Source organism: Dermacentor albipictus, chromosome 4 (genome assembly GCF_038994185.2).
Source record: "Dermacentor albipictus isolate Rhodes 1998 colony chromosome 4, USDA_Dalb.pri_finalv2, whole genome shotgun sequence".
NCBI lineage: Eukaryota > Metazoa > Arthropoda > Arachnida > Ixodida > Ixodidae > Dermacentor > Dermacentor albipictus.
The window spans coordinates 59,945,253-59,963,883 of record NC_091824.1 but is presented as its reverse complement, the minus strand read 5'-3'; the positions used below and the strand labels follow the sequence as shown (position 1 = coordinate 59,963,883).

The 18,631-nt window shown below is 47.2% G+C and overlaps 1 non-coding gene across 1 annotated transcript; it reads left to right on the top strand.

The window, feature by feature from the left end:
- Positions 1-6,772: 6,772 nt before the first annotated feature.
- Positions 6,773-6,845, top strand: TRNAT-CGU (transfer RNA threonine (anticodon CGU)). The gene has a single exon. It is a non-coding gene; the product is annotated as a tRNA-Thr (tRNA).
- Positions 6,846-18,631: the final 11,786 nt, after the last annotated feature.

Below are 18,631 nucleotides of genomic sequence, written 5' to 3'. Positions count from 1 at the left end.
ACATGTTTGCTGCAGGCAAAGCGTGCCGTGCCAGTATAGCTTTCGCGCCTGGCCAAGGCGTTCAGTTTCCAACTTTCTCGCGCTTGACGCGTCAGGGGGCGTTGCGGTCTGATATGATATGATCTAAAATTATCTGATCTGATCTGATCTGATATTACATGATCTGGTATATGACTGATCTGATCTGATCTGATATCTGATCTGATCTGATACGATTTGATATGATATCTGATCTGATATGACATGATCTGATATGACTGATCTGATAAGATATGATATCTGATCTTATATGATATCATTTGATATGATATCTGATCTGATATGATATGACATGATCTGGTATGATATGACTGATCTGATCTGATATGATATGATATCATTTGATATGATATATGAAACCGCGCGCCGGCGGCGCTCGGTTTCGATATTGCTTGGATTTACCGTTGAAGTTCGATGACAAATATCTCGAATTAGGTGTGGTTTTCAAGATCATTAAAAAAATTGGATCGCAATAATATGTGAATACTTTCGAATTCGCCATTCAGACAACTGCCTCTGAAGTACAAACAAAAAGGTTCATTAATGAATAGTAAATTATTCATCCGCAGCTCACGTTATTAGGGCCAAGCAGGTCCCTCGTCTGGGAACTCGTCTGTGAGAACGCCGGGGTTGCTGCGCTTAAAAAAAGCGTCCTGTCCATATATATATATATATATATATATATGTGTGTGTGTGTGTGTGTGTGTGTGTGTGTGTGTGTGTGTGTGTGTGTGTGTTGTGAGAAATGTGTTGAGGAAGACTCTTAACACATCTGCGAACAGCAACATCATCTTGATATTTATCCACTGTGCTCCCTCTCTCTCTCTCCACAATACTGAGGACGTATTGAAGCATCAATCGTCTCGCGTACATGCGCGCGCATTCCCTTCGTGTTTTCTTTCAACGCTGCCTTGCCTTCTTGGCCTATCTGCCGGAGTGGGGCTACCACTGTGTCAGAACGTACTAGCCGAACTTGATAGCAGCAAAACGTGAATGACAAGTTCACTTGGGCTTTTGCGCAGCCCGCCAAGCATCTTTCGTCGCCAGTCCTAGGTGCTTGCAGCTGTGCCTTCAGAATATGCTGAAACACCAAGGTGTTATAATTATGATTGTAATACTGATATCATCAAAAAAGAAAAAAATATTGGCAGCATGTTACACTTCTGTAACACGTGAAGGCTATAGATAGCCTTCTGCACACTTGGTGTCACGGTGCGGCTTTCTGATTATGAGGCACGCCGTAGTGGAGGACTTTTCGTCCTCCTGGGGTTCTTTAACGTGCACCTTAATCTAAGTACACGGGTGTTTTCGCGTTTCGCCCCCATCGAAATGCGGCCGACGAGGCCGGGATTCTATCCCGCGACCTCGTGCTCAGCAGCCTGACACCATAGCCACTGAGCAACCACGGCGGGTAGAGTCATAGTAATAGGAACCGACGAGCAAGACGATTATTGTCGGCCACTCGGACAAGCTGCTTAAAAGGGTACTAAGCAGGTTTAGGAACCATTGTGTTTTTGTCGTCGGCGCCATCGTGACGCTCCGACAGCTTTTTGTAGGAATCCCTGTGTATTATCTGCCCCGGGCGTGCATTGAGACACTTACAAAGAAGGCGAACGGGGGACAAGCCGTGACACTTGGAGGGGTCACATCGGAGATGTCATATGTTGAATTCCAATGGCGGAGTCAGAGCAAGTTTTTCTGCTCGTTTCGGAGCAAGTTTGTTCCAATGGCAGAGGGAGGGCGGGAGTAAGGTGTTCCAATGAGAGAGTCGGAGGGGATTCAGAGCGGGAGTCACTCCGTGGAGCAGAAAAAGATGCTCCGCCAAAATCGGCGGAGTGGTCCGGAACTCTGCGTGACGTATTTCCTTTACCACGTTTGTCTGCTGGGAGGCGCCACCGGTCATGACTCGCGAGGAAGCAAAAGCTGCTGCACGCTTGGCGAGATATCCATTCCGCACTTTTAAAGAAACAGGTGAACGGCGTTGAAGAGACAAGTAACCGGTGCGGCGGTGCTGGGAGCAAACAGCGGCAGGAAATGACAACACGCAAGGTATCCTGGGTAACTCTGTGATAGAACTTCCGGGTAACTCTGTGATAGAACTTGCTCCGGCGGTGCAGGTTGTGTTCCACTCGCGGATCTGGAGGCGTTGCTTTGCGCCAGAGTCGAGTGCTCGCTCGCGGAGTCCGTCGGCTGCTCCGACTCCGCCATTGGAATTCAACAATACTTGTTTTTTTGCAATACATAACTAGCAGCAGTGTGAAGTACACTTGTGACGCTTTATGTCGGCCACCTCAACGACACGAGCAAGCACTTAATGCACTACATAAAGGTGCAGCATGCTCGGAACCGCCGTGGTTGCTTAGTGGCTGTGGTGTTGGGCTGCTAAGCACGAGGTCACGGGAGCGAATCCCGGCCTCGGGGGCCGCAATCCGATGTAAGCGAAATGCGAAAACACCCGTGTACTTAGATTTAGGCGCACGTTAAAGAACACCAGGTCGTTCATGTTTCCGGAGTCCCCCACAACAGAGCGCCTCATAATCGGATCGTGGTTTTGGAACCTAAAACCCGACAATTTTTTTTCCCTCTCAGGGGGGGAAAGCAGCGCCAGCGGTCAGACGCCTTGCTCGAGCCCCTTCGCACGTCGCAGCTCGTTTCTCTCTTGGCAAGCATCCGAGGCCGTAGCGTACTTCCGAGGCCTACTGCGCAATTCGTTAGACCCCATACTGCGTGTGGCTGCCACCGTCAGCAATGGGGCTGCATATGTATCATACATCGTGCCGTCGCGCCGGTCTTCCTCGCGCTAAAGAGGCATCCAAGTGCTTCACTTTCAATCCCGTTGTATTGCGTGGTTCTCCTTTGGGGATGTGTCACCTGATATTTTGAACATACCCGCCAAGTATCCCGAATATTTTTGTTAACATTACAAATTTTGGCTCGTTCTGTGATGTTACGAATGTAGCGTCAAGTTTTACGAAAGCTTGATTTCGTTGGCGAAAAAACAAAGAGAGAGAGAGAGAGAGATGGAAGGGGAAAGGCAGGGAGGTTTGCTACCGTACGCTGGGGAGACAGGGGAGGGGGAGGGGAAGTGATAACGAAGTAGAGATAAAGAAAAAAAATTAAAGGTGTTGAGTGATGTGGCGGCGCAGGAATAAAAAAAAGGAGAAAAAAGCGTACAAAAGAGATTCAGAAAAGTTCCTGAAGCAGACGAAACTGGCAACAGCAAAGTTGCTGAAAAAGTCAGTGATTTCCAAACAATGTGTTTCTTGTCAGTCTGCTGATCTGAGTTTGCTATTACGTAGTGGAATGCCAGCAAGCTAGAAGGAAACCAGAAAAAAAAAAGAGAGAGACAGACAAAGTAACAGGCCGAGTTTGCTGCTGCCCATGTGCTGGGTCTAAAGTTAATTTGAATAATACAGTGCGTACGTATTTCACAAAACCTGTGTTTATGGCAAATTAAAAAAAGAACAGGGCCTGCTACCGAACACCCCCGTTTCTATATGTCGTGTCGGCGGGATGTTTACAAATCTTTAAGGTTCACTTGCTGCCGGGTATGTGCTAAACGTGCTCGTTGTTAAATTGGTGAATCCTTTGTTGCACCACTGATTGATTGATCGCGAAGACCTGTACGTTAGCAGAAAAGAAAAAAAAACAACAAAATAGAGGACATAAAGACGTTTAAGTGCGTCGACGACTTGATATCATCGGACGGACATTGTTTCAGCGGTTGAAAAAATCCCGAGAAACATTGTCGTTGCTGTGGGAAAGTAAAACCTCAAGTTCCAGCGTTCAGGCGCTGCAAGGCAAATCCCTGCTATACCATCCTCTCGCACCGGCGTCAAGCTTAGCGGGCAGCAACAGGCCGTTTGAGCGACGTAAATTGGAGAATGATGCCAACCTGCGCGAGAGCTCACTCGGACGTGTTTAACGCCATCGGCCACCTTTAGCCTCCCCTCGCTGAGGAGGTTGACAAATGACAAACGCCACAGTGACACCGCCGCGCACCTCGGTAGCGCGAAACTGGGCGATCAAAGCTTGCGGAGACTATAGGGGGAGCGCACTCATCAACGCGTGCTGCCTTGATTGGCGGCATCGTTTAGCGATCAGAGAGCGAGCGAGAGAGGAAGACCACGTGGTGCACCGATACCGGGATGCCCGATACTCTTTCGGCGTTTGAAACTGCTTCGGCGAAAGTTTGTGTTATCTGGGCCGGGATTGAAGATTCGGGGAAAGGCGGGGACCGATCCTTGGTTCCGGGCTACCTTTAAAAGGGGGGACTTTTTTGAGCAAGCTCTCGGTGTCTCGTGCGGTTTAGGAAGCGCTGCGATGCCGGCTAAAATGCTCGTGTAAAAAACCGTTTCACCAAATTAGTCAACTAAGGGAGGTTTGCGAGTGCTCGTGTATAAAAGTGCAACGATTAAAACTCTATCTTGAGAATCGTGCTCGCTACATTAAACCTACAAACCTATTTTATTTTCTTATATTATTCGTTTTTACTACTTACATTAATGAAGGGAGCTTTGTCTCCTGTAACATTGTTCAAATAAATAAATAAATAAATAAATAAATAAATAAATAAATAAATAAATATTGAATGCCCGAATAAATGGAAAACGAAACAAATATGTTACATTCTACAACGTAAAAGATTTATTATCTTCCCGGAAGGTAACTAAGCCCATTTCCAGGCTCCTTTTTTAACCACGTTTCCGTGAATGCTACAACGCCGCATCGCATCGCATTTCTGGCGCGTCGCATCCTTGTTAATGGTGGGGTTTGCGCGGTATAGGAAGTCAGACCGGATTATGCGCCAGAAGGGAATGGAGGGAGGGGGAGTTTACTGAGACAGATAAGTCGTCTCATGCACACAATTCATGTAAACGCTGGCGTATCGAATAAATAAATAAATGAATAAATAAATAAATAAATAAATAAATAAATAAATAAAAAATAAACGTTTCGGCCGTAGCCCGGCCGAAATGTAGAAATCACGTATTTTCGCTTTTCTACGTGCACCTGCACGTGTTTCAATTTATTAAACGGCGGACGTATAATGTCGTGCTTGCGGGAAAGCAGGGGCAAGGAATGCAAACACATGCAGACAACTTCGCTTGCAGATAGCACGCATGCGTTACAAGCACGAAGTACAAACACTAAATTAGAGATGAGCTCGAGTGCGATTAATCGAACGTCAGCGATGGTTTCTTTTTTTCTCTCTTTTTTTTTTTTGAACGTGGACCTTGCAACATCCAATGCATAGTGCGGACGGACATAGGACAGACGGAGTTCGGTTCAACAATTATCGTTCACACATGCAGTCACACCCCGGCTTTCCCCTTTCTAAAAATATTGCGTCAGAAGCTCACAGCTTGCATGGTATGTATGTTACAATATCGGAAAGCGATGTTGCACTACCAGAGAACACAAACAGCGCGGATCTTAGTTCAACTACAAGTTTATTACAATGAATGAAAAAAGGAAATAAATGAACGCACCGGTGCCCTCTCGGCATTAAGATTTTCAGAAGGCGAATATATCTTTATCTAGATGTTTCCCACCCCCTCCATTTTAGGAAAGACACCCTAACCTACGAATATGTTTCTCTTCTATTTTCTCTCTCTCGCTCTCTCCTTTTTTTTTTGGTTATGGCCTTCTGCCTAACCTTGCAGCTTTTGCATCAATAATTGCTTTAAGCATGCACGCCACGCTTTGGGACTCGGCCGGTTGTCCGCACTCTGCCTAGTGTGCCCCGCAATCCCGCACAGGCGAAGGCTTCCGGTGATCATAATATGCTGACTTCCTGCTTGCCCAGTTCTTTTATTATTGTTAACCCTATTTTTATTTTGTACACCTTTTTCTTCTTCCGTATGGCCTTATTTCCTATCTTTTCTCTCTTTTTATTTTCTTATTTATTTCTGATTTCTTTATTCTTTAGCGTGCAGGCCCATTGGAGGAACTTGCCCTTGCAGGCTGCTCGCGCGCGCGCTTTGAACATCGACATTACCTACGTCAGCGAGTCACTCCTTACCTTCACCGCTCCTTAACAACCCTTTCCCTGGTTCCGGGAGCGGATCCATCAGGATTAGGATCCCATGCAAGGAGCCCGTCGGGCGGCGTAAGCAGGAGCCGGCTACGCTGCAGGGGTAGCCGGTCAACCACCGCAACCAACAAAGGGGCCGCGTGCGCTGACCCTGGTCACGGTTTTACCTGAAACCGCCATTTGTGCTACGTCGGCCCGCTTGACTGAACTGTTTACCCCCGTAGACTAAAAAGCCTGCTCCTTCAATGTAACCCTTCTCCACTTGCTTGGGTACTTACGTTTCCTCTATACTAGAACCCTCGGAGTGTCAGCCAGCGCCACCACTTGCAAACCTTGGCGGGGATGCGGAACATTCTACCTGCCGCAGGCGTCACGAGTACGTGATCTCTTTCTTTTTTTTTTTGGTGGACGCTACTCGTCAATAAACTCACACATGCTACCTGAAGGCATCGATGTTGCAGGATTCGAGACCCTCGTCATGTAATAAATGACAAGAAAGGGGATTAACCGAGGGGCCCCATTTTTATTAGTCATACCATAAAAAGCCAGCAAACACTGATACCAAGGACAACATAGGAGAAATTACTTGTACTTGCTAAATGAATTGAAGAAATGAATAAAAGAAATGAATTGAAGAATGAATTGAAAAATGAGAGAATGAAATTAAAGAAACGAATGAGTGAACGGGAAAACGGCGCCGCGTTAGCTCAATTGGTAGAGCATCGCACGCGTAATGCGGAGGTTGTGGGATCGTTCCCCACATGCGGCAAGTTTTTCTTTCCTGCACTTTCATTTCCATTAATTTATCATTTCATTAATTGATTTAGTAAGTACAGCTAAGTTCCCCTATGTTGTCCTTGGTTTCAATGTTTGTTGACTTCTTATGATATGGTTAATAAAAGTCGCGCCCCTCGGTTAACACCCTTTCTTCTCATATATATATTACACGTGGAAAGTGGTATAAAAAAATTAGAAGCTTTCAAGGTTAAGCCCAGTGGATGCTTCGCATCCACTGGGCTTAACCTTAGCGTATCCTTAGCGTTTGGAGGCATCTTGACCGCATACACGCCCGGCGCAAAGACGCTGGCGCGGTTGCGGGCACAGAGACTGACGCGACGGCGGGCGTGCGCCGCTTCATCCCTGGCGTGACGTCACATATCACGTGATGCAGCGATGGTGGCGCCGCCGCCGCGTCGCGCGTGACGGCGCGAACCGAAGCGTGGAGGCCTCCGCCGGGCGACGTCCGACGGCGCGATATGAGGCCCCATCTGCAGCCGGCGTGACGTCGTCACGTGACGTCATGTCACGTGACCCCACTTCAGGGTCAATGGTGGCCACCGCCGGGCGTCGCGCGAAGGCCCGAAACCTACGTTAATATGCTTCGCATAAAAATGTGAGGAGACCTCAGCACTTATGAGTTGGGAATGGGAAATCATTAATGTCCACTTGAACGCCCCTGAGCGGTCCTTGGAGTTATGAGCTCCTCGCGGGCAGGCGAGCGCTTTGAGACGCTTGGCCAACGCCTCCTAGATAGCACAAGGCCGTTGTACTTCGATCCGTTCCGTCGTGCTACCTTGCCCGACTGCCACAGAATCTAATGTGGGAGCTCCCTAGTAAGCCACCGTGGTGTTGACGTCACCGCTTTCCTAACTCTGGGCTTGGCGATGGGAATTTCTGTCCATGTAGCATGATGTCATAAAGCAGAGTGCAAAGGCCTGCTATCTGGAAGGCGCTGGTTTAGCCTACTGGCTAAGCCACTCGGCTTCTGAGCGCGGGGTCGTAGTTTCGAAACTACCGCCAACATTTTTCCTTTAGAATTTATTCAGGTTTTTTTACACTATAATTTCTTTATAGAGATTACCGAGGCGAAGTGAGAACAAAGGGGAGAGCTTGCGCAGACAAGGGATGCGCGGATAACGCAGGCTTGACAGAGCGAAAGTGACGTGGCGTCGTGGCCACGCCCTCTCCCTTCAAGCAAAGGCTGACTACGCCAGCTCGGCAGCAGGTGTAACCTTTCGCCCGCTCTACTCCGTCTAGGCGGGCACTTGACGCGATGCCCCAGCCAATGCGAACTAAGGTGCCGTTTCGCTACTACAGACGCCGGTTGTTTAGCTCAATGGACCATTTGATGCTTTCGTATCAAAACACTCTGTACATTTCCAACTGTTTATCATTTCTTTGTTTCAATTAAGAACTGCAGTAAATTGATCCTATGTTGTTCTTGGTGTTATTTACCACTGGCTTCTCATAATATGATATGATATATATATATATATATATATATATATATATATATATATATATATATATATATATATATATATATATATATATATATATATATATATATGTGTGTGTATATTATTGGGGGGGTCTTTCTGCTAGAAGGTCTGAGACCACCGGGCTACCCTGCACTGGGGGAGGGTAAAGGAGAGGAAAAGGCTAAGAGAAGGATGGGGAAAGCCGAATGTTCCTATCGCCGAAGTAGCGCACGGTTGCCGGCATGGGATCTCCTCCGCTCGCCGGCGAAACACACCTGTGCACTTACGCGACAAGTGGCGCATCGCATCTTTTTTTCCAGCGCATCGCATTCATGTCCACGGCGCTAATGTGCGAGCAAGGCAAATCGCATTGATGCGACAGGAGAGTACCGGTAGTCTGAGACGGAGTAAATCGTCTCGCGTGCAGCTGAAATTTCTTTGTTAGTGTGGAACCTGTTCAGCGCCCTGTCTCCCCTCCTCAAACCCCCCCGGCCGAAATCAAGTACGTGACACCCCCCTCCCCTTACACAGGAATATTTCTGCCTACGTCACTGAACGTTACACGAGGCTAACCTTTTAACCAGAGTGTACTAGATCTAACTCTAGCATGCCATCATCGCCATTGAAAATGCGTTCCCCGTCGCAAGCATTTCAATGCTGTGGCGCCATCTCGTAGGTGGAAATCAAGGCACCTTCGCGGCTCTCGGGTGCGTATCTGGCCCAACAACAACGTGAAAAAACAAACAGCTGATCTCAATAAGAACGGCAGAACATCCGCAACACTGTGTCTTCGCCGTGCGAGATGATACTAAGCGAAGGCAGAACTTACCATTCATTTATTGCTGTCACAACAGAGAGAAAGTGAGAAGGGCGAATTGAGATCGAAGAGGGTGGTGTGGTTGCTAACATGTTGATGCGCAATCAGGAAAACAGGTGGTAGCTAAAGCCCCTGCGGTAGCTGCTGAGAAGACCTCCTGGTGAAAAGCGAAAGTTCTTCGGCTAGCCAAAATCTACGACGGAACAAGCGAAAACAATGGATCACGCATCGCAACGGCCAAACCTAATTTGTCTCTTGTCGCTCAAAAACCGCGCGCGTCTGGTTGAGACTTTAGATATGACGGCACGTGCAATCTGCCCGTTTGTTGCGCATGCGTATTAGAAACGAACGATGCAAAACACTCGTACCACGGCCGTGATTATATAATGAAACTGTGGCTTTAGTGCCAAAACCACGCCCTTGTTATGATGCATGGACGGTATAGTGGGAGGTTTGGGATTAATTCTTACCTCCTGAGGTTTCGCACCCGGGTCATCGTCGCGGGTGCGAATCAGCTGCGCTTGGCTTATGGAACCTATTATAACCGAGGCCGCTAACACAGAGCAACGCGACGTATACCGTCGCTGTCCGTCATTACTCCACAGAATAATATTGGGCGGCGACACCCACTGCCCAATTTCAATACGCGTAATACGTCGCAGATCAGCGCAGAACATCACTTCGTTGGAGCGTGAAGACAAGAAAATCATGCCGAATCGGCAATCGTTTTTGTATATAAGCTCAGATACCTGGCCATTTATATAGCCACCTTTACCATCTTCGAATTCGCAAGCTTCATTATAGGGGAGTATCGACCTTTAAAAAAAAACACTTATAGTTTAATTACTCCAACTGCATGAATTCATGCTCGCCCTTTCCTAAGATGTAATAGTGAAGAAATTATATTCTTTGTCCGGAGTGTAAAAATAGCTTGAGTGCGTAAGTTTTTTTCTTCACACGAAGTCAAATATTTATTAGTTTGTTTATTCAATTGCCGAAATCTTTACACACACGCGTTCTTTATGAACCTTCATTTCGCAATAAATTCGCTGCGGCTAGAATTTGTATGTGTGACCTCGTGCTCAGGCCGTAGACGGTCATTGCCCAGTCGCTACCACGCCACACACGCGAACGATTTCTTGTTTCTTTCTTTTTTTTTTTAGTGCGTGCGCGCGCGCGTGCGTGCGATCGCACACGCGCGGTCTAGAGAGAATCGCAGAGTATATATGCTGCATCTGTATACGCGTCCCATGCTTGTTCCTTTCGGTGTGTCGTGCGGCAATGTTCGCCTCATTAGACTTATGCGGGAGACACATGGTGCGATTTTGGGTGCGATCGGTCGTACGACCATTCGCACCGGCAGCCGCACTCAACAGGTTCTCAACCAAATCCCTCGCACGCGGCGCCGAATCGCACGCCGCGCATGCGACCAACTTGCTGAATATTCTCGTGCGACCGCCGCATCGGTCGGGCGACCGCAGCCAATGACAGCGCAGGTAGCGCGAACGTCACGGCCACGTCATAGACCCGACGGGGCGGAGCCGGCGAGCGAGCGCCTCGCCGCTCCGATCATGTCTGTTTTTTTTCTCCCTGGTCGAAACGAGGGCCTCTTTCGCCGCTGACGGCGGCACATAAATAAGCAGCAATTTGTTTCTGACACGATATAACTTATAGAATAAAGTGGCCTCAAAAGAGTGCATGTTATGAAACGTCGTGCGATATAGTAAACGGACGCCGTCAGCGCAGATGCGCCAGCAATCGTCTATACGAAGCGGCTCGCCTGAGTGGCGTGTTTACTCATCGCTACTAACGGCACCGAGAAAACTAACCGTATTTTCACTTAAGAAAAACATAAATGTTCAAGCATTGATTGTGCTGATGAATTTAGGCGCTTAATTACGAGCAGCGGACGCATCGGCATGGGCCCTCGGCCTCGGATAGACGGCCGGCGAGCTAGGCCTACACGGTCTCCCAGCGATCGCAAGCTCGCCTGGCATGCTCGTTCGCTTCTGTCGGCGCCAATGAAATCAAATGTGCTGCAATATAAGCGTAGGATAACTGCGTACACGTTGTGCCGACTAACATAGACGCTTCGTTTTACGAGCTGCAAGCGATCGGCGATCGTGTCACAAGCGCCACCGGTGTCGGATTCGGTGGCCGAGCGAGCTGTGCCTGCCGGCACAGCCATCGGCGGCTGTCAAAGGAGCCGTTACTGCTAACGCGGCCTTGTGGAAACACGTCTACAGTGCTTCCATGGGCGTGTTTATATTGTCATCGTTTGTTCCAAACAAGAGAGCTGTGCAAATACGTTTGCTTTCACTTTCTGTTCGAAGTTATGCAGCATTCCAAACTTCCACGCAGGGGCGCCGGTTCTGGGCGGAGCTAGCCGCCGCTCGGTCATTCGTACCATGTGTCCCGAATCGCCGCATGCGGCAAGTCGCACACGACGCGCCGTACGACTGATCGCACGGAAAATCGCACCATGTGTCTCCCGCATTAGGCTGACGCGTAGCTGTTTCTTTCCAGAATCATATAAACAAGAAACTAGTATTCTGATTTAAAACTCTTTCAACACCACTGAAGGTTTGTTACACTTTTCTGCTCGTTTCAAGAAGCCAGTATTTCCCAACCTACCAAGAACTGGCAAAATGGGCCCGCAAAACCATGCGTTGTAGCTCTTTTAGTCGCTCGTCTTCGCTGTTTCTTTGTTCTGTGGTGAGACTTCTACTGTTTTTTTGTGTTTTTTTTATACGCGCTCGTTCGGGTAACAAGTTTCATCAGCTAAATGGGGCTTTGGTCGAAGCTTTTAGCGGGGGTCGAAAAGCTTGAATAGATTGCGGTTAAAACGGATGACTTAATTCTCTTGAAGGAACTCTGGGATTGTATTTGCCAGAGAATGAAAAGGAAGCACGTGCCAACAAACCAGGCGTGTCCCTTTTGGCAAGCTTAAGCCATGACTGGCTGCAAATTTCTGTGCGAGAGAGATCTAGGAAGTTCCTGAGATTTTCCACGCCTTTACTTTCGCTTAATTTCTTTTTAAAAATTAGTCAATAAAGGAGGACACCAGCGGCATTTTGTGTCTTTTATACGAGTCTACGATTTGACATCTTTCTTTCTTTCTTTCTTTCTTTCTTTCTTTCTTTCTTTCTTTCTTTCTTTCTTTCTTTCTTTCTTTCTTTCTTTCCTTCTTTCTATCTTTCTTTCTTTCTTTCTTTCTTTCTTTCTTTCTTTCTTTCTTTCTTTCTTTCTTTCTTTCTTTCTTTCTTGAAACCAACCGTTCTCAGTGAGCGACCATACCGTTTACGTCCATTCTGTGATCGTGTTTCAGTTTTAATATTTTTCTTTATGCAGCGACTGAATTATAGGATAATCAAAATCGTGTTCTTTACCAGTTGGGGAAAATTCCTTTGCAATTAGCAGGGACTATAAAAAAAAAGTAAGCAAGAAAAAACGAGCCAGAAGGACGTAATTGTAGCAGATGTAGTATACCAATTTAATATAATTGCTGATCTTGCCTCTATACTATTAGTGCATCGGTCATTTTAAACGAAAATGTAGGCGAAGATATTCATTCGCTATTTTCTCATTTAACGCTCCTTCAAGACGCCTTATTTACAAAGGTTGTACTTGACGTACACACCGCGAGGTGGCGCCAACATCTCAAACAGGCCCTGAAATCGAACCCACTTTGCAATTAGCAAAAAAATAAGTTCAGTGAAGCGTTATGGCTTACTGCTTGGAACTCACGTGTTGCTGGTAAGAATACCTAGGATATTAGTGTTAGAAAACAAAAGCACCAATGGAACAACATGTTTAGCCAGTACTACGTGAAGCAGTCTTGGCGCCAGGGTTCCTTACGCATGCAAAACATATCCTCCCACCTTATCATTCGTCTTCGCGTTTCGCATTTCTTGAATGTGCGTTTGTTTCTTTTACCGTGTCCTCACGAAAGCCATTTCAGCAACAAATGCCGCTCTCCGAGCTGCAAACTACGCGCTTTGTTTCCCGGACCGCCCCTGTACCCAAACTTTTTCGCATTGCTTACAAGGTTGCAGGAGAAGCACGCTTGCAGTGGGATCTGGGGACGTCATTTGCATTCTGAATAAGTTGCGCTCTTTCGGACATTTCTGCGGACTTTTGCTCGCTTTGAACGGTAAATTGCAACTTTTTTTATATATGCATTATACGGGCATCGCAACTGCGCTGGCTGTACCAGTGCCACGCGAACAAGTAAACGAGCACCGAATCCTCCGAAAAAGCGGGGACCAAACAATGCTGATGTTGCGCGTGAGTTATCATCACTTTTTTTTCTTTTTTTTTCAGAATATGTCGCAGGTGATACACGCTCCCTATAACGCTGTTTGTTCAATGTTTCAGAAAGAGAATGACTGTGTTTGGATCTTAGAGGTCTGAAAGTGGTTTTAGTTTTTTTTTTTTCTATACTCATATACTCGCAAGTAATAAATCCGCAATGACCGCGTCTCAGAAACGCGCTTTGAATGAAGAAAAAGACCATCAAAATATGACATCGCGCTTTAAGACAGCAAGACTCTTGCGTTGTTCATTCGAAAACCAAGATATTAGTAAACGAAGTCATTACGGTCGCTCTTTATTTATTAATGTGAAGCATTCTTTGGCTCATCCCAGGTACATTGCGGTAGGTGGGTTCCCGTCACGCTTCGTCCAATAAATAAATAAATAAATAAATAAATAAATAAATAAATAAATAAATAAATAAATAAACATTCATGCGTCTGTAGATGGAATCGAATCCACCACTCTAAACACAGCAGCCCGTTGATCTAACGGTTAGACTGTTTGAGATAACTGACGCGTGCGTCACGTGACATCACGCGAGCCATTAGAGCCCGCGTGGATGCGTCATTTTCAATTCCTCCACAGACAATTACTGCTGTCTGCTCCTTTCGTCGCGAGTGGGAGTTAAGGTTCCAGTTTCTACCATTCTTTTTTGGTGGCAGCTACCGCTTCGAGACGTTGTATTAATCTGCGACCACTTGGGTATCGGCCCACATTGAAAGCCCTGATCCTTTCTAGTCGCTAAGTTATGAAGACGCTGCGCGGCGTTGTACCGCCTCTGTGATTTGTGCAGGTCGTAAAGGAAGAGGGTGTATTGTTTCGTTTCATGAGGTAAAAAAAAAAAAGAATAATATCGTGATTTCCGTCGCCGTCATAGTATCGTCGTCGTGTTGCTTCTGTCGTCACCTGGTGTTTGTCTGCTTGCTTCGCACAAACACGTTGGTCCATCTGACAACTGTTTGAAGAACCGAAATTAACAGTCAGCTATTGGTAATATTTCGGTATTCAAAACAATTGCAGTGTTCCATAAGGTTTCTTCGATTCAATATGCTTCGCGTAACGCTGATTTCCACAGTGCGCGGCATATATATATATATATATATATATATATATATATCGAAAGATTGTAGAATCTTGCAGGCATTTTCTACGTTTTTGTGAATGGCTATGGCCCTATTTTGCCGTTCGGTCATTAGCAGATGCTCTCTTGCGAGCCGAATTACACGTCGAGGGTAACTGGCGACTTGTTTATTTTTGCTGAGAATGATTACAACCGCTTTGTTTTGAGTTTGGGCATCAACCGTCAATCAGATTATACTTCAATCCTATAATTACGTATTTTTTGCAGGTTACCCGGTGCTCCTTGGTTCGCGCCTACGACAACTAGTGACGTAAGGTGAGCCTTTTAGACTAAAATGAGAAGCGGATCAGGGGAAGCCTATAATAACTGTGGGTGCTTGTTTTGCTTATGTTATTTTTATTTGAGCGCACATAATCCAATTGAAGCTACTACCTATTCAAGCTATATTAGGCTGAGAAAGAATAGGAGGGAGGCGCTTGTTCGTTCGCTACTCGCCTTCGCATTTCCATGCCGCGGCCGGGAAGAAAAATGCTGACCGAAGCGCACTTTGAAGAGAGGAAGTATAAGCGCGCAAGAGGGACCTGCAGACGTCGCTATGCATTCACTCTAAAAACTTGGAAGATGTCTCAGCCAGTAGTTGCAGATGATGAAACGTTGTCGTTCCAGCACGGCTTTCACGATAAATTTTGCGATTCATGCAAAGTGTTGTCACCCCCCAAGTCGCCAAGGAGACATTGTCTTTCATCGACTTCCACTAGACGTTGAATTGGCATCCAGTCTTTCTTCTGCTGTTTTGTAGCTCTGCTGTGTTAAAAAACTTCAGCCGACCATGTTCCAGATGGCACCACCTGCATTGTCGTCAATAGGACACGTTTATGTTCGGAAGTGAATCTCCTTGGCTCAAAAAACAAAGGCATGCGTCGCCGGAATGAGTGTGAGGCATGCGCTCCGTATGCGACATCTGCGCCCCAAGACAGGCTCATACGGGTCATATGACACGCTCCTTGAATAGTCATGCGCCTTAACAAATCGGTGTTCTTCCCCTACTAATGCCCGATGTGCCGTGCATTGATTGATTGATTGATTGATTGATTGATTGATTGATTGATTGATTGATTGATTGATTGATTGATTGATTGATTGATTGATTGATTGATTGATTGATTGCCCGAATGACGAATTACAGTCGCTGAGCCGCAACCACGATGGCTGTTGCATCAAGAAGTTGCGCCTGGTCAATAAATAAATGAAATAATTAATCAATAAACCGGTTAATAACATCCTAATTGATTGATTGATACAATCAATCGATTGATTAATCAATCAATTAATCGATTCATCGATCGATCGATCAATACCTATTTCAGATAACACGGCGAACCCGAAGCTATGGCATACTGCTTCTGATCCCGAGGTCGCAGTTTCGGTTTCCAGGTGCATTGTCATAGGGGCGAAATGCAATTTAGCTTCTATTAATATATGTATTGGGTGCACCTTAATGGTGCACCCAATACATATGCAATACAATACAAGGCTGCGAAAATTAATCAGGCACCCTCCACTACAGCATCTCTCAATGTTTTTGGATGCTAAATCAATGAATACTAAAGCAACGGGTCCTACGTGTGTCGTCGTAATGGAAGGCTCCTGTTTACTTTTGACCACTAATTTCTTCGTGTCATGCTACCTAAGAAGACAAGAGTTTTGACTCCGCTTCCTGCGGAATGTGGTGACCGCAGCGAGAAATCGAGCCCGTGACCTCGTGCTCAGGCGAACCCACGACATCGTCCTCATGACGTTGTCAGGAGCCAACGCTGTTACACTGATGAAATTGTTCCTTTACAAGATGAATATGCCATCTTGGCATCAGCATCAATCATGTGAGTTTGTTTGCGTGATTCCTACATCTAGTTTACTACCATGGGTGCTCATCGAATCTAATGGCACGTCACACATGTATTGCTTTTTATTCTGTAAAGTTCATTTTCTGTCGATATGTTTTTTTTTCTTCATTGTTATGACTAGTTGCTCGAATGGAAACAATTATGTTTCGAACCTTTCATGAGATATAGTATAATTATCCCGGCATTTCGGGGCTAAGACGCTCAAATTAGTGCCTGCCAAACGCTAATTCATGTCGCCTCTATCATGGGCAAGCATATCAGAAAAGCCCGACAGGCTTGTGCTATGCAAAACAAGGAAGAACAAATAAAGTCACGGTCTACGCGAATGTCGACAGTTATGAAATGGTGGAGCTTTCCGTTTTAGCTAACTGTATATTTCACACCAATCGTACGCAGTTATGCTTAAAAAATCCGTGTTTTGCATACACGACGTCCTACGTAAGGTAGGCGCGTTTTATGTTTCGTTCATACACCGTGTACTACAGATTTGCACAGCATGGTAATTCTATCACTGGGTCAGTCGCGCGGCTCTTTCTTTTTTTTGTCTATTAATTTTTGTTTGCATCATGCACTCTAAACTAGGAAATTGAATCGTAGGATTGAACCGTCCCGAAACTGCACCATTGTTTATAGCGCCGATAGTTCAATACCCAAGATTAAGTTCTGACCAACCGGGGGGCTATAAACCTAGATACACAAGATACACTGAGGATTCTGGCACCCCGTCCCTATGGGAATGCGGCCGCCGTCGCCGGCATCGAACCTGCGACCTGATTGATGCTCCGCGGCAAAACGCCTTATCCACTGAGAAACCGCGTTAAGTACTAACTAATTAAGGTGTGCAGTCGAGGCACCCTAGTTATGTGCAGGCTACTGGCTCCATCTCAAAGCCGTCAACCGCATGATGCGTGGGCAACACGGGGAGAAATAAATTATATGTTCACGTGAAAGACGTCGCTCTAATTGCTCCCGTACTTTTGTGTGCATTGCCCCTCTCGGTCACTGGTAGCACATCCTCGCCCTGCCTCTGCGGACACACTCACGTATTATGCACTCTCAAAACGACTCCCCGCAAGCACACGCGAGCTCCTCTTGTGTACTTTTCACTGAGCGCATGTATGCTACAGCGGTCGGAGTTCCGCTTCTTGCGCGCGTGAAGAAGGAAAAGAGAGAGAGAGAGACTGTTCTGGCCCTCAGACACAAGTTCCGCCAGGCCGAGCGTCAGGCAGTGCCAACAGCGGCAGCCCCGGAAGGTCCGTAGACTGCGGCGAAGACTCGCGCCTGGCGCAAGAAGAAGGAAGGGCGCGCGCGGCGTTGATAAATAGTCTCCTCGTCGACATAGTAGTCAACTTCATATGTCTTTCTTTCCCCCTTCGCCTTTGTACAGCGGTCGCGCGCGCAAGCCCGGGCGAAACGGGAGCCACAGTATTCTTGTCTGTCGGCTTGCGACCCTGCTCGCCGTCTCCTTCTCGCCCTCGGCGAGCTATCTTGCTCGCCGCGGAGAGCTCGGCCCCGTCACTCGGTCCCGTCGACGAGACAGAAGATAGTTTCTTCTGCCGGGGCGCTTTTCTGTCCACGGCCCGGAGGGGGGAGGCGGACTCCCTCTGCCTGCGCCAGCCAAGCGCCCTTCATCCACCGCGCGGGCCGCCGCAGATGAGACAAATCGCGTTCTTGCGCGCGCCAAAGCAAAGCGGTACACGCGGACGGCGACAGTTGTTAAATGGGCTCCCGACTATTTGGTATGCGTCCCGCGCGCGCAATCCCGCACGCGGGCACGGGCGCTTGCGGCGCGTGGCATCTTGGATATGCTCCCCATCCTCGCCCACACACACACACGCACACCCCGTGCTCGTGAGTCGCTATATGTTTCGAGGGCGGACCTGCGCGGTTGGCGTACCTGAAGGGCCGCACTTTGTTCGGCCCCCTTTTTATTTCTTCCACTTCGCTCCGCGTCTGTCGTGGGAATATTCGTCCGTACGCGTCGCGACGCCAAGCCAACTATCTCCCCTTTCACGGGACTGCAGAACTGTGCTTTTCTCGCAGGAGACTATGCAGCAAAAGCCGACCAGCATCACGTATATAGTGCGAAACGTGTAGGTAGGTGCATACGTTGGAAGGGTGAGAGGTGCACACGCCAGGCGTCTCTCTCGTGATTGTTGTTCATCCCTCGGACAG